The sequence below is a fragment of the Desmodus rotundus genome, chromosome 13 (genome assembly GCF_022682495.2).
Source record: "Desmodus rotundus isolate HL8 chromosome 13, HLdesRot8A.1, whole genome shotgun sequence".
In the NCBI taxonomy this organism is placed as follows: Eukaryota; Metazoa; Chordata; class Mammalia; order Chiroptera; family Phyllostomidae; genus Desmodus; species Desmodus rotundus.
Window position 1 is genome coordinate 12,483,590 of NC_071399.1, and position 21,726 is coordinate 12,505,315.

The following is a 21,726-nucleotide window of genomic DNA, read 5'->3' on the forward strand; positions in this document are numbered from 1 at the left end:
CATAATAAGTAGCATTAAATAAAAGTTTTTTTACCATAAAACTTTACATTAAGACTAAAGGAATGGAATCCCCTGTATATTTATAACATAGAATCAAAGAATACTACATAAAATTACACAACACTGCCATAGACCCTGATTTGGATAGAATATTTAAATTTTCTTTTTGAAAATACTCAAATTCATAGTGTTTTTGAAGATGTAGAATATACAACTAAGGCAAAATGATCTCTGCTAGGAAACAGATATCCACAATTTTATTAAAGGCTCTAGTACTCTGCGACCTGAGACCAGTAAAAGGGACATAGAACGGCTTTGCTTTCAAGATTAAAATTTAAATGAGAGAAAGCAAACCCAAGTGTCTGGTCGTGGTAAAACATCAACCCAACAGGCAATAATTGCATACCTATTGTGTTTTAGGCACTACGGTCACCTGGGTTAGTACAGATGGTGGAACAAATGCTTAAATATATAAGATCGTGTAAGTAGATGAGAAGTACTGTAAAAACACATGCGGAATACCCTACAGGAGCACAAGAAGGTGGCTGTGGTGGGAAATGAAACTGGAATAGGAAGTTGGGGAGAGAATATGAGGCCATTAAAGATTAAAGATACTAAGGAGTTTGGCTGTTATTCACACAATGTGATTATTGAAAGTTTCTAAATATAGGAATGATATGATTATAGGTGAATGTAATAAAGGTAGTGGTTTTAGATAAATGGGGAAAGGAAATATAGGATTAGGGAGACTGGTTATTTTGCTACTTCCAAAATCCAGAAGAGACTTAGGTGGAGCCATCAACACGGAGAGGAGGAAGTAATGTTCCTGTTCCCCACTGTTGCCTAACGAGCCGCCTCAGCCTGAGTGGCTGCAGCAGGTCATCTCCGTATGTTGTTATCCATATAGGGGTCGGCTGGATGGCTTTATTTCTGGTCTCACAGGGGACATTCTTGTGGCTGCCACCCGATCATGACTGGAAACCCTGCATGTTCAGGATGGACTCCCTCATCTGCCTGGCTGTTGGCGCTGACCGTGGGCCAAGGCATCGCTCCCTCTTCCTCATGGCCTCTCTTCTCGAGGCAAGGCTGACTCCTTTACATCGCTGTGTCTCAGGGCAGAGCTCCAAGAGGACAAGTCCTAAAATACAAATGCTTATTGAGCCCCTAATCTGTGTCGTATTTGCTAACGTTCGACTGGCCAAATGAAATCACACAGCCACATCCAGCTAAGGCGAGAGGAGTGGCACACAATATGTGTCCATTTTTAATCTTTCACAAATAGTTGGAGGAGTTTTGGAAGCAAAATGGGGAGTATTTGGGAGAAGTGAGGTGTGGGGAGTAGAAATAGGGAAGATCGAGGATGACTCACGCACACAGTCAACAGTGGTGCGTTAATGGATGCAATGACTAGAACGGGAGGACTTGCTGGGAAGTGCCAGGAAGATTGGATTTGAGTACGTTGGGAGATGTTGAACTGATGCCTCTGGGATGTGCTAAGGGACTACCCAGGAAGAATGTGGAAATAAAGATTGGAACATAGACGAACTTTCCAAGAAAGGAACAGAGACTTGGGAATCATTGGCTTATAAGTGAGGATTAGATTTCCTAGTAATGAAAGGTGAAATGAAAAGTGGGTCAAGGATGAAGTTCAGGGAAATACTAATATTAAAAAGGTAAGCAACAGCAAAACCTAGTGAAAGAAACTGAGGAACTGAGGTCAGAGAACAAGGAAGATAATCAGAGAGAAAATCATGACAAAGACAAACCTCTAGAAATATAAGGTAAATTATAAAAAAAACCACACTGCATATGCTACACAATACATAATCCATGCCTATTGATAGAGAGACTTACATTTATGACTAAGTCTGTCCTTAAGTTTTTCTTTGTATAAAAGATTTGTATTAGACTGAAGATTTTTTTAATTCAAAGAAAAAAATTCATAGATACACTTTCAGATATAAATTTGTAACTGAGCATTTCATAATGAAATAGGAAGTTAAAAGTGGTTTAAAATACCAGGAAAAGTCACCTGGAAAATAGCAGTGACCACCCTGAGAAGAAACAGTGTGTGAATCACAGTCACTCTTTGGACGGCACACAGCTGCAGCATAGAACTGCTCCTGAATCTGATTGACTAACGTTAATGAGACAGTGGATGTCACTGAATAGCTAACTGTCGAGTAGGGGGTAGAAAACTGCTTCAAGATGTTTTTCTGTTGTTTTTGTGGCACTTCGTTTCAGCAGGTCAAAGGAAACTTGTACATCACCTCATGGGTTGTTTTGAGGACTAAACGATTTTATGTCTATAAATTATCCAACTTAGAGTCCGATGCATGGTAAGCCTTTAATATAGTAATTTTAATTGTCATCAAACTGAATTATGATAAACTTTTTACTTGTTTGTGTACTGTAAGAGACTCGAAGTTATTCTCTTCTTCTTTGTTAATAAGATCCCAAATTTTAGTCTGGCATATTCTCCTCTTTCAAAACACTAACATGGATCAGTCAGAACTAATCAATGATATTTTCTCCTTAGTCTTCATTTTATTTTACTGTTTTCCACATTTCCCTTAAGGAGTATAATTCCTATAATTGATAAATGTTAAATCAGCAAAGGAAAAGTTACAACTTCTGCAATAAAATAAACCTTAGAAGAGATAAGCTGCTGTTTAGCTGTATTTTTAGGCATATATTTAAACTGATATCGCCATTCTATGTTCTATTCCATTCTCAAAGACACCTCGATGATGATGTCACATCTAAAATTAATTTGGGCTGACATAAAAATTTCAGTGTTCTTCAAATACAAAAGTTTTTGAAGAATCCTTTTACATATAAGATTCCAAATTCTCCATATATTTTTCATCAGAAACTCAGGAAACAAAGGAACTTATTTTGAAAGACCTTAAAACTCAAAACAAGAACATTTTATGTGCATACTGCTAGACCCCACAAGCTGCTTTGCTATTTTAGGTACACATTTGAAAAAGAAGTTAACTTGAGTACCAATTTCAAGGACTGTTTTTGTGTAGTGATGAAATCAGGTGATTACAGGTTGAATTATTGCCCAGTCGATTAAGAAACCATCAAAGCGCAGAACTACAGACTAGGCCTTCCATTACACCATTCTAACAGACCTCTAAGTCAAGCTAACAACATGTTGGGCAGACCACCTTCAGTTTGTGCAAACATACACCTCGCACAGAGGAAACTTCTTGCAGGGAGCCTGGGAGAGTACAGAGAGAAAACAAAACTGAAGGATGAGAAATTGAAACTTGGATACGGGGAAGGTAATAAAAAGGGGAGGAGTGTTAACCTCCTAGAGAAACTCTATTGTTCTAACCCCAGAAAGTCATAAATTCAGAGACTCAACTTGTCACAGACCCAAAGGGTCAAGGAAATCCAAGTCTTCTTTGGGTTACCAGATCCTGTGGGGCAACCTACAATTACCGAGTAACACATGCTAACTGAAAAATCCGACCAGCCATCCTAAAACCTGAGTAGGTTATTTAACATCTCCTGTTGCAACAATGCAATTGAAAGCGATGGAGCACTCCCTGGAAGTAAGGTGACGATGGTGAGGGGCACAGCCAGTGGGTCCAGACAGCTTCAGTCCCATCAAAGGCATGTTCTCATTCCCCTGTGTGTTCCTAATAATTCATGGCATGGTCAGTCTTATAACAAACATAGATTAACATGGTTTAACAAATAATTTACATCTAGGGGCTTGTTCACCTGTAAAATGTCTTTGAAGTTTTTTTATATATCAATGCTAAGAAATTATATGCCAAGTATTAGTTACTTGGTGTTGTTAACCAGGGGAAATAGGCAAGCAAAACCTCTAAGATCACTAAAGAGGGACTAATGGAGAAAGAGAATGGAATAAAGGAGCAAAAATTCTCCTTTCTAGGTGTCTCTTTCAGCAGAAAGGCTGTAGATCAGCAGGAAAGAGAAAATACACATAACATACAAGGCCTAATTATGGTTTAGATATAACTCAAGGTGGAGAAAATTTTAGTAAAAAGCTAGCAGGCCTTTGATCAGTAGGGAGACACTTTTGGCCTATAGGAGATGCCACATTTATCATTATACACGTTTGCAAACAATACAATATCATTCACGTAGGAGGCTGTGTTTAAAATAGTCATACTGATAAAGGGTACAAATGTAAGCACATTGCTATTTCAGTTTTCCTCTTTTAACAACTTGACCTTTTCAGTACAGTATCAAGGTACCGAGCTGCTACAGAAGCTTTGCCTGACCATGGACATTAGCACATCCTAACAGTCATGGCTCTGGATATTAATTATCCCACACTCAGAAGAGAGCATTCGTTTTGACACCTTGAACCAGGTGTGGGGGCAGCCATGCAAGAGGGTAGGCCCCAGGGCCAGGCACAGAAAGTGGGAAAAGCTACAGCAGAGGAAGTTTGGGGGGTGGTACCAAGTCCTCTTGACTCGCTTGCACTCCATGCTTGTTTTTTGTTTTCAGTTCTTTGGTTTTTACCTTTGCAGGCTTGGAAAGTGAGGTGATTGGAAGGGACATTGGAGACAGGATGAAGATTTGGTGTTCTGAGTGGACAAAATCAGAGGCAGCTCCACTGGGGAAATGACTCAATTGCTGTTGCTTTAGTCTCATTATAGGACCTTCACATCTGTTACGTAGGGCAATTCATCAGCCTCTTTATCTTCTGTCTCCCCTTTGCAATTTATGTATCTTCCAGGTTTTTTCTGGTGTGACGTTTCTAAGACTAAATTTACTTACGGCCTTCAGATAATGCAGATGTGTTGACAGTTCATTGAATTCAAATCCCTCTAAGGAGAGGGAATGTCTTCCTTCCTTTCCTCAGTGAGCTCATCCTGTAGCGACTTAGCTCCCGTTTGACTCTTCCAGGACACCGTTACTGGACCCCTCCCTTCTGGCTTAGAGGCTTCCTCTTTACTTCTTCCATAGCCCATGTTTATCTACATTGTATTCCTTACTGCACTAAAAGCATCTCTTGACCTTCTCTGTCGCTCCTGTCACTAGACAGAAAATTCTTTTTCGTGCTTTCATCATTTCATAGAATATGTCACCTTGGCTGTGAAACTTCTTCGTGAACCTCAGTTCTTTAGTACGGAAAGTGAGGATGATGTTAATGTCTCTGTAACAGGAGTGTTGTTCAGATGAAATGAGGTGATTCGGGTAAAACATTGGGGGCACATAACACTAATAATGCTTAGCAGGTGCAGAGAGGAGCACTGTAGGTGGAATATCTCATTTATTCTGTACATCAAACTTGTGTGGCAACTGGTACGTTACTCTCTTTTCCAGACCAGAAAACTGAGGCTCAAGGCGGGCCGTGAACTTCTCCGAGGGCACAATAATGAGTCAATAGTGTAAGAGGGGTTCAGACATAGGTAGCCTGACTTCATTTCACCCATGAGTTATCCCGTCTCCAGTAACAAACACTGAATAGCACTTTTTATCCTCATTTCTGTTTTAACTCTAGCCCCATTCACACTGCATGCATACAGTTGGAGTCAGGTAAATGTGCATCGAATGCATGTTTGAACAAGAATTAAAAAAAAAATTTCCCTCTGCCTTTTACACATCTAAGACGTAGGTGTATAAAAATTATTTGGTTTCCTGGAAAATCACTTTTTTAAATAAAAAAACTTCTTAGTGTCTTTGTATTTTTTAATCTCTGCTTGAAAAATGTCATATTCTTCTTTCTTTGCCAAACAAACTTAATTTTCAAGTCCCTGATGAAATGCCACTTTGTCTGAGAAACATTCCCTGGCTTCCTGAGTGACCAACATTTTACTGATGCTTCAGCTCCAGCGCATAGCTTTCTGTTCTGGAGTGCACTACACACTTTTTATTTGTCTGCATCACTGAACAGTTCGTCCCCTAAGGACACGGGCAATGTTCTATTCACCTGTGTCTTCCCTGCGCCTAATGCAGTGGGTGCCTAGTGGGCAAAGAAAAAAAAAACTGGAGTGACTTTTTAAGGGCTGTGAGGTGCTGGGATGCATCTCCAAGAGGTGCTGTGAGTTTCACGGAATGTTTTTAAAAAATGTTAACAGGTTACCTTTTTTCCTCCACTGTAAAGTTTCTTTGTAATCCATTCCACAGTGTGGAATGACCTAGATAACTTTCTATTCTCAATTCTGTTCTTCTATTATTCCAGAGAAAGATGCTTGCCTGTCTTACTCTGAGAATCATGACCACGAATCCCAAGTGGGGGCCCAATGCCAGGCAACCACACCGTCCTCCCCTGCTCATTTTCTCCCGTACTCTGTTACATACTGTGAGCATCGTCACCGACGTATTTGGCTTCCCTGCCTTTTGAATTTTCCACATTGCTCCAGGAAATGTTTCCACATTGCTCCTCTCTTTCTCCTGCATCATTATCTTTTTCTCTCCCCTGAATCATTCTAGCTGGCACACAAGCATGCTGTTATTTCCTCCTCTTAAAAACAAAACCAACAAACTTTCTCTTCCCCACTTCTCCCACCAGTTAACAGTGCATCTTCTTTCTTGCATTGACATCAATATGCCCTATCCGCTTGGATTTCCTCCAGCCTTACTTATTCTTCCTCCTTAGTCTCTTTTGAGGGTAGGCTCCTCCCCAACTTCTTAATTTTAGAGTACCCTCTGTGCGCAGATCTTAATTCCCTTATTTTCTTTCTTTACACTCACTCTATTAATGATCTCATCCAGTGTTATGGCTGTGAATATTCCATATATGCTTGTGACTCCTAATCATGTATCTCCAGCCTGGATCTTCCCTCTGAACTCCAGACTAATATGATAGCCAACGCGGTATTGACTATACAATGCTATGTAATACACTACTGTGTTCCCTTTTAAATATTAAGCTCAACATGTTTGGAATGACTTTCCCCCACAAAACATATTTACCCATAGCCTCTGCCTTGTCCTCTAGTGATAACTCCATCCTTCCAGTCACGCAGGCTAATAACCTTGGGTTCATTTTTCACTGCCTGTGCTTTCTCACACCTTCCATCCAACCTGTCCAGAATCCTGCTGGGTCCGCCTTCAAACCATATTGAAAGTCCGACTGCTCCTCTCCTCCTCCACTGCAGTAGTCCCGGTCTCAGCCACTGTCCCTTTGCACATGCATAGGGCACTGGCCTCCTAACTCGTGTCCCTGCCTTTACACTTGCCCTCACTCCTGAGTGCACTGCTTATCCTCAGTGCAGCAGCCAGAGTGATGCTGTTGAAATCTCACTCAGGCTGAGTCACTTCCCTATTCACTATCTTGCAACATGTGCCCATGTTGCTCCATGAAAGCCGTGGTTCTCATAATAAGTAACCAGGCCTTGGATTACCTGCTCCTTCTCTCCGCCCATGCATCTCTCTGATCTAATGTCTTACTCCTGTACAGATTTTCACTCAATTTCAGCAATATTCTAGCCTTTTGTATTGGCTATTTCCTCTGCTTGAAAGTCTCTTCCAGTTCTCTACGTGACAGATTTCCTCATCTCTCTCCAATCTTGGCTCAATGTCATTTTCTTAAGGAGACCTACAGTGAGCTTCCTAATTAACACCACATTTCGCCTCTTATACCAGCACTCTTGATTCTCTCTTTGCCGTACTCCACATTATTCTTTCCACAGGCATTCATAACAATTTTCTAACATACTAGAAAATTTACTAATGTGTCACTTCCGTTTCCATCCGATGCCTCCCTCCCTCTTTTGGAAGGCAGAGGTCTTTCTTTTGTTCAAATGTGTAGTTGAGACAACCAGAACATGTATAATTAGAGCATCTAGAAGAGTTGCTATCACTTAGTAGGTGCTCAATACATTTTTTTGAATTAATGAACATGAGTGTGATTTTGTGTGATGTTAAATCTATCTTCAAAAACAATTGAATTCAGATGGATGCCTTCAGGATATGATAGAGTCAGCTCACAAAAGACTTATTTTCAATACATTTAATTCTCCTTTACAACTTCTAAGAGGTCTATTCCTCATCCAAGTGTTAGACTTTGGTTTTGAAGGTTTTGCTGCCATCTAATGAGGTAAATATAAATTACAGAAATTTGCTTTTCTTCTGCTGTTGCCACAGCTCTTTCTTCAAGGGCACCTCCTAACCTTCCCAGACCCGAGGAGACCAGTCAGTACTAAATTCTGACCCAGGCCCCTAATGCATGCAGTAGAATCGTGCAAACAGGTCTCCTGAAGTCTGAAATCGCCCCATGCACAAAGCTGATGCAGAGGAAAAGGTGGTATCAATTACGAATGTATTATCTTTACTTCAAATAATATTTGCACAGGAAAATGAAACAAATTGTTTGAAGGGTCACACTTTTATTTACAAAATAGACCTCCAGTTTGACCTTATCCTGACCTGAAACATGTATAATGTTTTAAAAATCATAAAATGGAGCTTAAAGGGAAAATTTGCAAGAGGCTTGAGAGCGTGAAAGTGAAGGACAATATTTTGTTCTTTGCATCTGGGATTCAAGAACAGCTTACCTGGGGCTGGAATTTTTGAGGGAGCGAACAACAATAGACTTTATTCAAAACCGGCTTTGCGGGAAGTACCTCCCAGCACTGTAGACATGGTTAAGCTTTAAGGACCTTGTGACAAATGGAAATGTTGAGGCCCAGAAAGCTGATGACCTTGATTGATTACCTGACCTCATGCTGAGACAACTAAATGAAGACCTCCTCATAACTTAAAATGCCATATGAAAGTTATTGCTGTGGGTCCAATATCTGTCAATTTATGCGTGCTGTGCATGTGTAAGGGTTTCCTGAGGACTAGGAAACGATCCACCGAGTATTGGTTATCTAACCTAATTTGCCTTCAGTTCATATAGTTTTCCTCTTCCAGGAAGTTGTTTCTCTACCTTGTTCTTTATGATTGCTAAGAAAAGAGTTTCTTCTGTTTATTTTGCTTACTGAAACTGTGTATATACAGAACACACATTGCAAATTTTCATTTTTTCAAATAAGAATTGAGATCTTAAAAAGTCCTCTTTACTCGATAGACCACAAGAACATGCTATTATTTTTATTATGATAATTTGCAATGTTAATGTTAAGGCTGTTGGCTTGTTTATTCTTACACATTAGTTTAACAGGAACTTCTCTGACTCGAAGTGCTTGGCCACTGGAATGGCATCAGACACCAAGTAGAAAATCAACATCTTAGCTAAAACAAAACTTACATTGGAATGGTTATTTTGATGCATTTTAATAATTCTCTTTTCAATATTTTTTTATCAAGTATCTACAAATGAATTTACTAAGAAAAGAATCTGGATGTAATTCCAAGTCATTTGAGATTTCGATTGCAATTCTCATAGTATGCCAGACAAGGAGCTCTTCTGTCCCTCTTTCCACTGCAGAGGCACCAGGCTGAAGTTTTGCTCCAGGGACCCATCTTCCCTTGTAATTCACTGTGTCCATCTACTTAAATGCCTGAAGCTTGGTTGTCTTCTCACCCTCATCACTCTTCTCCTGTCTCCTGCCTGGAGTCTCAACTCCAGAATTATAATAATCCGCCCATCTTACGTGCGGGCGAAATATATTGCTCTAAGTGATTGAAAAGTCTTGACTGTGCTTGTAGAAATCGAGTTGTACCTTATCCTGTTGTAAGTACTGACTTTGTATTTGGAATGAAGTGCTAATTTATTCAAACCATTTTATACAAAAAACAATCCAGACTATTTAGTGTAACAATTTGGTATGACTAGACGTGTCTGGCTTGAACAAGTGCAAAGTGAACTAACAGCGTGGTTCTTTGCTTACAACAATTTAGAGCAATAAAGCGAACCTTTATCATAAGAATATTGTTCATTTGGTCATGGCCGCAGAACTAGCAAGGCGGCCTGACAAGTGATCAGTAGGTTAAGGCTAGACTTCCATCGATCCTACCCAAAGCATATACTGACCTAGAACAAGTAACTTAGCTTCCACGGCTTTACTTCCTTCATCGGAGAGATGAGGTGGCTGAGCTACGTGATGCAGTTTCTTCCTGTTTCCAGATCTTGGTGGACCATGTCCCTTACAGTAACCACACACACAGATACGGACATTTTCCTTAGTGGGAGTGGAAGACAGCTAGAGATGATGGCTATCCTACAGACCTTGATATGCAGTTAAAAAAAAAAATTGAAGTTAGGAAGCATGAGAACTTAGAAAATTCATGAAAAAAAGAAGAGATGGAATGAATAATGTAGAATTCCACCGCTAGTAGGATAATCCACTTGGGCTACTTCAGTTAGCAATACTGCTAGTGCATGCTGGCCTTGGCACTCTATGTCCCATGGTGGGGAGAATCTTTGATGGGCTCTGTCTGTCACGTGCCTATTTTTTCCATCACTCTCCAAAGATGCAAAGTCTTAGGAGCAGCCAATCAGCCATGCTTATGTGCTGGCTACCCGGACTGTCTCTCTCTTCCCTAACTTCCCTTCTAGTCTACTTGATCAGTTTCTGGGGAGGCAACAAGGACAAGCCTCTGCTCAATCCAACCTGTGACAAAACAGCAATCTAGAGAATTCTTTAACCTTATCATTCTGAGGCTGACTGATGGAACTGCATGGCATGCACCCAGACCCAGAAAGTATGACTTGGGCAGAGAAGGAGGGGGTGCACGGTTGATGAGCTGACATTTGTTCCTGTGCTTCACAGGGCACCCAGGGCTCAGAAAGCCGCCGCTTGGGTTCTCCAGAGGGTCAGAGAGGCTGTGCTTGTGAGGCGCTGCCAGCCGCAGCCCACAGGCCACAGTCACTGGGTCGACCATTGGTCTTCTCCTCCTGTGCTTCTTCCGCTGTCTTACGGCCCTGAGTGTGACATTTGACTACTGCCGTGATGATAAAAATGCATCCCACTGAAATGTGTGCCATGGATGCTCTTGTAGTAACTGGAACTCTCCAGGGATTCTTCGTTAGTAAGGGGGCAGGGCAAGGTTCCGGACTGACCTGATCTTACTTGTAAAAATAAGCTGATCTCATTTCCAGCCTCCTTTGGTACGGATGAAGCCCACTCTGATCTGCTAACCTCCTCAGTCCTGATCCCCGAGCTTTCAATTCTACCTTCTGGTGTTTTGTTTAAACTTTGTAATCTCATGTGTGTTTACACAAAGTTACTCTGAATCCTTCATGGACGATATCTGTTTAGTAAGCTGTTTAACAAAGAATTGCGCACCGGCGGCATCCCAGGTACTGAGTGTACAACTGATGAACACAACTCAGTCTTTATTCTCAGGTAGCATACAGTCCTGTGAGGCAATTGTTTATGTAAAAAATTACATGCGTTGTTATGAGACATGGTCTGTCCATCCCCACAGGGTGTCCTGGGGCAGGGTGAGTGGGTACCCAGCTCTTTGGTGGTTGAGGGGGGAAGTGTCAGCTTGAAAAGTTTTCCAGTGAAGTTGACAATGGACTTAAATCAAGAGGAAAGGAAATGTTTTTTTTTTTAATAGGAGAAGCATTAAAATGGCATTTTTGAATATGGAAACAATATGTGCCGAGGAATAAGAACACAAGGAAGTATATTCGATGAGTGGGAGACAGTTTGGTTAAAATTATCATAGATTTATTTTAGGCTTTATTTCTGGTGACACAGAATTTCCAGCATGGAAGGGAAATGTTCATGTTTGAGCTTTAGGTCGATCCCTTTGGCTGCAATCACCACAGGAGGTGGTTGAGAGAAAGTGGCACTCATGCAAATATGTGTGCCTAGGGGGTGTATGTGCCTGAGTGCGTGTCTCTGTTTGTGTTCTAAGAGAGAAACAGAAGCGCCCTCTCCTTTCTGGCTTTAAACTCCAGTACTGAGGTTGTGTGCATGTGTGTGTAAATGGAAATGCCTACAAAAAAGCCATACCCAGCAAGGAAGCTGAATAAGACTGGCTAACTGAGAAAAGGGAATAAATCTATAAATGGGCAGCTATCCACGAGTACAAATTTTGAATTACATGAAAGGTTTATGTGTTTAGATGAATTCACATGGCTGTACATTTCCTCAGTTAGGACTGTTTGCAAGCTTGAAGCATCTAGCATTGCTAATATGTGCCCACATATGTCACTGGATAGGACATTTGTTGGTTCTCTCACAAAAATTCAGTGTGGCTTGCAGAGCCATCTGTCATAGTTTGGCTAGATGGTGTTAGGAAATTAGCAGATCTTTGAGGCAGATGAAGAGTGAGATGCTGAAATAATGTAGAATCATATTCCTAAGATTGGGAAGAACTCAAAACTCATTGGTTTTTCCTGTTAATGACCACTGTTCATTTATTTTTAAGCCTTACTCATTGCTGAGCAGGTGATCAAAGACACAATGTACAAAAGTAAGCAAATATTACTTCTGGTTTCCTTTCCTGCTTCCCTGTGTCTTTCTGCTGTGTGTTTGCTCTCTGCCAGGCTCTGGGCTACATGCTGGGGGTCCCAAGATGACTAAGACACAGACGCTGACCTCATGAAATGCAATTTCTCTAGGAGGGAGCAGACAGGACAAGAACTAATAATAATGCAATTAACAGGTACTTTGATATTACCATGAGCCAAAATTTGGGACAACAGAGAAAAGAACAATTGATTATTGCTGTCCACCAGCATTGTAGGTTTTCACAGAGAAGTGGACACCTGACCTGGCTGTTGAAGGATGGACAAGATTTTGTGTCGTGAGGAGATGCGCCAACAGAGAATTGCAGGCTTCAGACAGACCCCATTTCCTTGCCATTCTAAAAGAGCCCACTGAACCTAGGTTCAGTGACTCAAGAACTTCAGGACGTGTTAATGCTGAAGGAGCAGACTAAATAGATTCTAAAACTGCATTAAAAACTAGGACCTAAGTCTGGTTATGATGTTGATATGGGGAAAGAAAAGAGAAATAGTATTTGGTCATTGCTACTATTTAACCAGTCCTTAATATAGTTGGTCTCAATCCCCAGATCTGCAGAGAAGGTATTATTTATTCATTTTTAGAGACAGCAAAAATGCTCAAGGTTACTTGGCAGTAATAGCCAATAAATACTTGGACCTGGACCTTTGCAAAAGTCAGCGTAATTTGCACTGCATGCTGTTGCCCCGGGCACCAGTCTTGAGCATACAATATACACATGAACACACGTAGACATAGCATTCTAAACAAAAATTAATACAAATATAAACACATGTACATAAACAAAACACACAAACATACCTTATTTGTGTTCGTTACCATGGCATACACTGATGTTGTGGGAATATTTTCACCCCCTAACGTAAGTGCTTTGGAAATAAACTATATGATGCTTTTAAAAACTAAATGCTTTACTAGGGGATAACTGGAAACTTATATAAATGGACTTTATAGGCTTAATCCTAGCTTGAGCTGTGCTCTTTTGTTTTATTTTGGCACAAAATATCAGCTGGACAGCCTGTACCTGTGGCAAGACTCAGCCCATCCCGAATCTTTTTGCGGAGAGGTTTTCAACACGTAGCTCACTTACTGTTTACTAACACTTACAAGTGTGAGAATCTTTCATGTCAACAGGTTGGGGATCTGGCTGTTGAGTCCACAGGGGCATTTTGTTGACTTCATAGGGTTTTCACAAAGGAGATCAAAGGGATGCATTATGTTTCAATACATAACTTTATGGGACAGATGGAATCCACCTTGAAAGACCCAGGACACTTAAAGCCAGATTATCAAAAGTTTCAGACACTAAAACCTATTAACTCGCTCAAACCTTATCCACACACTGTCAGCACTTTTGAGCTTCATTTAAAGGAGTAGACAATCCAATGTGAATTTTAACTACGGCCAAAGGTCATGCATGGGTTCAAAGGACGGCCACTGACACATGGGTGGTTCCAGTGATGGCTGGTTTGCTGCGTGGACTTGCTCTCCAGAATGGTGTTATTAGACCAATGGCTGAATCACTTTATTAAAATGAAAAAAAAATTGCCCATTCATAACTTTTGGAAAGAATCCCGGAGCCTGGAATGGCTTTTGGGTGGGTGGTAGTTTCACACACAAATCTGTTCTATCTGTGATGGGAAAAGAGCAGGAAAGGAAGTTGTTTATTCCTTCATCTCGCAGAAACTCCAAAGGGGTCCTGCTCCCACCCACATCGATGGGCATTTACCCATGAGCCCTGCATTTGCCCCTCAAGTCTTGAAACAAATTGCAGTGTCAGGAATAAGGGTGGTGCACTTAAATATTCCTATTTTCTATCTGTGAAAAGAATTATTTCTGTGCATCCAAACCATTAACGACAAAAATGTGTCAATAATTTTGGAAAATCCATTTAGGTATATATGGTAATTCAAAATTATTATTTTATAAATTAAGATACTTAAAAGATCTTGCTGTTTGATTACATAGGCATTTAACACATTGTTTGATAATACATTTAAATGTGATTAAATCCCAATTGCTTTAACATCTACAATGTCCCGACACTTTATTATCTTTTGCTTACACTGCCATTTGAAGTGGTACTTCAAAGTGAAATCTTTTGGGTTTTCAATAATGTGATACTTCAAGTCACACAATTATTAGAATTTTTATTTTTCTTTTGCTTTAATAAGTAGTCGAGTTAATTAAACATTTTCCCAAACACATGCTATATTTATTCATTTCTTCATGCTCATCTACTTATCAAATCGGTTTCAAAAAACTAGATTAAAACAATTATATACCATTAAAAAAATAAGTAATAGGAATGCATATAGCATTAAATTGAGTAGGCAAGTTTGAAGTCTAAAAGCTACATCTCTGGTATTTGTGAGGTAACTGTTTTCAAAAATATGTTTTTCAGATATATGTATATGATGTTTTAATGCTTGATACGTTTTCTAGGAATAAAGTAAACACTGGCTACCATAAATTCTATGAGATGTCATGAGTTTGCTTTAAATAATTTATCTTCTGGTGTTTTTAGAAACCCACCTTCCCCACTCCCCTCCCCCCACACCCCATTTTCATTAGGAACAAATGAATCATTTTTTTGCTATTAATATGTAATTTCCTTCCAAGCACGCTGCCAGGTATACTCTATAATTAAGCATTTAAAACTTGTCCTGTGGAGCAGTCTTGCTTGCCTGCTCTCTGACTGTCAGCCTGTGAAGAGCATACTTTTCCACCTCGGTCATGTGGGGATCCATTAAGACAGAAGAGGTTAAAGGCACCCACCCACCCAGCAGGTGTGGAGGTAGCAGAAGGCTGTGTCTCCCTTTGTTGGCAGCTCTAGAAGTGCAGGTGTTGAGCATCAGCATCATCGTTCTGTTTGATAGTTTGGCTTGTGTGTGTGTCAGGTGGGGACATCACTAAATCTGAAGGGAAAATCCTCTCAGACTTTGTTGTCTAATCTTAGAAGGTTAAAACAGATTTTTTTTTTTTTTTTTTACTGGTTTTAAAGCTGAAAAGATTGGTGTGTCTTTACCTGTCAAACTTATAAGACAAGAGTATTGTCTTAACTTGACCATAAAAACAGATACAGTTTATCCTTATTAAAAAATAAACATTCCCTAGAACACTAGATCTTTCTAGCATTTAGCCAAGAGTTCTTGAGCAAAGTGAATGCTTTGGCCTGGTTCGAAAATACACCACCTTTAAGACACTTCAATTTGTTTAGATCCTTTGGGTTCAAACTATAATTGTACTTTTTTTAATTATTATTATCACACTATGTCACCTTAAATTAAGATGTATGTAGCACCAGGTCAGAGGCACTGAAGAAAATCTCCCTTTAAGACACAGAAATTATCTCTGGTGTGTCTTGGCCTACCTGGCTCCAATCCAGCTGCCACTTCTGCCCCGCAATTCATCCTGGTAATGTTAACCAGCTGTTGATGTGAAGCTCCATCGTTGCTGGAGCTCGCTGCAGCCTCCTGCGTTCTTTCTGAAACAGCCACAACAATGTGATAATGACTTTATATTCTCTGTGCCCAAATACATCATTGTTATTCTGCAATCCAGGTGGAAAAGCACACCTACTATGCTTTGAATTACCTTCTTGTCTGAGTGTGATTCAAATGGGAAAATAATTCTTACATTTGCATCTCATGGAAAAAATATCAGGATGGTTGCCAGGGCCCCACAGTGTCGGCCTGGAACAACACTAATTTTCCTACGTAGCTTAGTATCGTACGTTCCTTCTTTCTAATCAGCTGACATTTCTTTCTCACGCAAGAGAAGAGGCCACGGTGGCTCAACAAATGTCAGTAATTTGGCAAACTTTGCTTCCCCAGTTAATTAAATTCATTTTTCTTTAAAAAAATTTTAAATATATATATATTTATTGATTACAGAGAGAGAAGAAGGGAAAGAGAGAGAGGAACATTGATGTCAGAGAAACATTGTTTGGTTGTCTCTTGTTCAGGATCCATACTCACAACTCAGGCATGTGCCCTGACTGGGAATTGAACCAGGATCTTTCACTTTACAGGACAACACACCAACCAATGGAGCCACACCAGCCAGGGTTCGCTTATCTTTGAAGTCACCGAAATTGGTTGTAAACTGAAGACTTTTATTAAAGGACTAACAAATATCCTCTACATGTTTTTAATGTTAAACCTTGTCTATGATAAAAATTTAGTACTCTAAATAAATTAATATTTAATTTATATTAAATATTTAATTAAACATTTAATTAAATATTTAGTACTCTCATAAAACTTACATATAAATATTGAATAATCATATACATTATAATAATGATAAGAGCTACTATTTATTTTGTACCTACTTTGTGTCAATTAACTCCTTTAACCTGGATACCAAAGATTAGTAAAAGTAAAAGAAAACTGAGAATGGAAAAAGTTTTCAGTATCTCACAGCCACCAAGCCAATAAGTGACTGATGAAATTCAAACCCAGACACATGTAATTCTCAAACAGCTTCTCTTTCCATCAAAGCACATGCTTTTCAGTAAAGGAAAAAATGTTTAAAAAAAAAGAAGTATATAATAAAGAGTTAGCTTCAGGTTATAGTGTGTTCACCAGCAAAATCTGTGTTGGGTTGATTGTATTTATTACCAAAAGATTTCTGACACTCACACTCTCTCTCACACACACATACACACACGTGCGCACATTTCAAAAGAGTTAAAATAAAAAGCTGAATTGTTGACATTAGAATGCACACTTCCTGTGTGCTTGACACGAACAGTTTCTTCAATGGGCACAACGACCCTGGGGAGTAGATGCTGTCATTATTATTCCCATGTCACACCAATGAATACATTGAAGCTGAATAATTTCACAAGCAGGCAGAGGAGCCAGGGTCCCAGCTCAGACCTCTTGCACTCCAGCAACTGGCCTACACCTAGTGCGTGCTAGCTGCACGCTTTAGACCACTTTACTGCACAATTTGAATGTAAAGGTTCACAGATTTTGAGGTTAAATTTAGACGGAGGCCAGAGTATATTGTTAAAGTTGTGTTCACTTGTTTAACCAAAACAAATATGCATTTTGTGTATGTGTGTGATTGGCCACTGTCTCCCAAAATGTAGGAAAAGTAAGAGCAGTTAGTTAAGGATTTTAGTGCGGTTCTTGAAGTTCTACTGTATCTGAAATTTACCACGGGAAAAGATGACATTAGAAAGAGAAAAGAGGCACGGAGGCTGACCCTTCCTGCTGCAAATGTCACCTGTGTCACTTGGACACGCCCCTCGCTCTGGAGTCAGTCGGCTTTGGTGAGCGTTGTGTGCATACACTTGTGCAGACTTTCGCTGGCTGAAAAAGTGCTGTCCTTGTATTCTCTGTGGTCTGTGTCGCTGTGTGGTGCACCTTCTTGTGAACTGTGTAGTTATTTTGTTTTCCACATCCTTCCAAGTGTTCCCCTGCCTTTTTGGTGGATCAGAAGGGTCTGGAGAAAATAAACCTAATTCAAAGGTGTATTGATGAGCTCAAGTGAGTTAACAGGTAATTAGCAGCACTGTATCTTTTATACAATAGAGGGTCAATAAACATTTGGTTCCTACTTTTAATTAAATACAGCATCTCCTCCTAATCGGAGCTTACTTTGTGTCCTGAATTATTTTTCCTTTTTTTTTTAATAGCCTTCATAGTACGGTTACCAACTCTATGATAATAGGCTAAATGATTAACATAAATGTTACAAAAATAGTAACTGCAGTCAAAATGGCATGTAACTCCTTAATCCAGGTCACCCTGGTAAGCATGCCTTTCTAATCTTAAAATTTGTTTTCTGCTGACTCAGCTTGTTATACAAGGGGGTACCCCCCCAAAACCCAGAATTTATTTATGAAAAATTGTGTATCTATTCTTACATGTTTAAATTTCAGTCACCTTCAAAGTACTCTCCATTTGGTGGAATACACCTATCGAGACTTTTTTCCACTGCTCTAAACAGTTTTTGAATTCATTGATTTTAATGCCCTTTAGTGAATTCTGCTGTTTTTTGTTTCACCTCTTCCACATCAACAAAATGTTTCCCTTTGAGCACTTTTTTTCATCCAGGGAAATAAACACACAAAAAATGTTGCTTGGGGCGAGATCAGGTGAATAGGGTAGGTGAGGTGCAGGGGTCATGCCATTTTTGGTCAAACACTGCTGAACACTCAACTCTGGTGTGGGCAGGTGCGGTGTGCTCATAAATCACCCATCATGAAATGGGCAAGTACATTGAAAGAGTCTTAAAAAATTCACTGAAGCCAAACGCAGCCTCTTACAACAATGCCAGCTGGTGCAGTGATACAGATGGGTTCCTAGAACACTGACCTAGCAGGGTAGGTCTGTATTACAAGGGACCTGCCTTCCAGAAGATAATTCGGTTTCTTTGGGGGTCCCCTCTCATAGCTATTTAGCTGGGTTTAAGTCTTTGTTATACAGTTCATGTTTAAACACATATTAATGAATTCAATCAACATCATTAAAATACAAAAGTGCCGAGCCTCTAGTGCATTCTACGGTGTAATTGCTGAGCCTAATGTGAGTGTATATCAGTTCTATGCATGTTGCCCCGCTTGAATCTCTGCTATTTTTATATCATTAAAAAACTCTAATTTGTTTTTCACAGGCAAGTAAACCTTAAAGAACATTGCATGCTCACTCATTTTTGGAAGTTAGTTGAATTTTGAATTTTTGAGATCATTAATTTTTCTCTTTCAGACTGTTCTTCAACACTTCTTTTGGAAATATCATTATTTCTCCTTTTCTCAGATGTTCAGGATACTTGAAGCATCGATAAAAGCAACACGTTAAAGTAAACAATACTGTTTTATATTAAATAAGTAGTTGTATAAAGTTATGTATAAAACAATAATGCCTTCAGCTACTATATAATCATTATTAAAGTGTCGGCTAGATATACCAAACAGATCATATCTTTTTATATTTATAATTTATTCATGTGACTCAAGTTTAACACATTGTGATTAATTCATATAGGTCTTAAGTTTCTTTTAATCTCAGATTCCACTTCCATCCTTTGCAATTTATTTTAAGCTTTATTGAGATATAATTGACATACAAGATTATGCAAGTTAAAGATACACAATGTGTTGATTTGATATCCTTATATATTACAAAATGATTGTTACTACCATAGTGTTAGCTAACACCTCCATCACATCACATAATTGCTGTTTCTTTTTTGTGGTAAGAACATTTAAGATCTACTTTCTTAGCACCTCTCAAGCATATAATACAGCGTATTAACTAGAAAGACCATGCTGTGCGCGTTAGATCCCCGAACTCGCTCATCCTGTAACTGGAAGTCTGCGCCCTTTGAACAGCATCTGTCCATTTCCAGACCCACTGACAGCTCGAACACAGAATCCACATTCCGCACTCTAAGGGCTGGGCTTCTGCTACGATGCAGGTTTTCATATTTTGCCTTGTAGGGCAACTACAGACCCCAATTCTATCGATAATATTGTTCATGGTGTGTGGAATGAAAAGGTTCTTGTGACTTTCAGTAATTGCTGTTTGAGATTCTATATATTTAGTTGAGACAGAAAGTGCAAGAAAAACTTAGATGGCCGTGGGACAAAGTCTGGACCTAACTCTAATAGGTGTGCTTTTAACCCAAGGATCCCATAGGAAATGATTATCGGGTTGGAACGAGAAAAGTTCAGGCTGCTAACCATTGGGTTCTGTCTAAAAACCAACCAACCAACCAACCCAACCCAGTCTTTATTATCCATAGGGTTTAGAAATGTATTTTGGTATTTATTAGTTCACCTTTAAAATAAGTACAGATGCATCTGAAGGAGAGAAACCCCATGGAAACAAGCAGGAGCACACAGGGATTTAAGTGATACCTCTAATGAAACCCAGAGCTTCAGCACTGTGAGAAAATTAAGACTTGGGCTGAGAATCAAAGCGGAGCTCAATAGCCTCCAGAAGGCGTTTTTATAGTCTGGGATCAAGGAGGTTTCATCTGCTGAAGTGTCGAGAACTAGTAATGGTCTGTTAATCTACGAGGTGCTTTTATATTGTTTTCTTTGCAAGTTCTGAGACTGTTAAAGCTTAAGAGTAAGAGGTTGTAGGCTGGAAATCAGATGTGCTCTAGACGCTAGGGTGTCCTATCTTACTGCGGCTCGTGCTGTCGAGGAGGGCGTGGAATGCTTTTAGGATTCCCTTAAAGGTTAAAGATGTTAAACTCCCTCAGTAGCTTCAATCACATTCTTGGGACAAAAAAAAAACAAAAAAACAGACAACAAAAGAGGAGGATCCAAAGGCATAGTCAGCTTTTCAGTTTTTTTTTAATTGAGAGGAAGAATTGCATATAATTTTTTGGATGTATGACATTTAATTCTTCTGTATTGAAGTGACCTAGTGGCCAATATAAATTGGCAAATATTTGCATATCATTTAATTTGAATGTTTATGAAGAAGCCTAGGCTCTTCATAATAAATGCTGATGGTTTAAAACTGGAATTTGATCTTAATACAATTTTGAGTGTGGTGGGGCCACAGCTTACCAGGGGCTCATTTCTCAGGTCAGAGCATGCAAAAATCACAAGGGGTCAAAAGTATGCTTGAAAATACCTTACTCTTCCACAGGTACAGCATACCTCATTAAAATATAATATTTAATAAAGAATATGTAAAGCATAATCGTACAGTATATAAAATATTTCAATTGCATCTTTCTTTTCTTTTTTTTTGCCAGGCACATTGTTTGCACAAATTAAAGATGCATCTGACAAAACTACTTTCTCAAGAAAAAACAATTAAATACATGATAAAATGAAAGGAAAAACTCTTTGGTTTTCAAATGTCAGTGTTGCAGGAATACCCATAATATAAATGTCATCTTGGTATATTTAATACATAATAGGATTCTGCTGATTGATTAAACTTTAACCATTGGACTCAGCAAGACAATTCTCAGGGAAGTGCTGAGTGCTTTGAAAATCCATCCCAAATGGCTTTGAAAAGATGATTTCAGCCACTAGACCCACAAATTATGCTAATGGAATATTCTCAATTCTGTCAGCTCATTTCTGTTACAAAAATTAAAAAACAGAAAGTAAAATCTGGCAATTAATGGAGAACCTACTAAGAATATTTAAAATTCTAATGAAAAGCAAAACTTGAAATGTTCCTATATTTTTCTTACTTTAACTTTTCCATTATTGACATGTCTATTAAAACCTTTCATTTTGAAAAGGATCATCACTATCAAAAGAGTGATAATTTTTATTAACTAAATAGAAAAAAATTAAAATTTCCCCTTTTACCATAGAATATTTCATGTCAAGAAGATGGATGGACTAAATTTTAAAAAATACTTGGAAAAT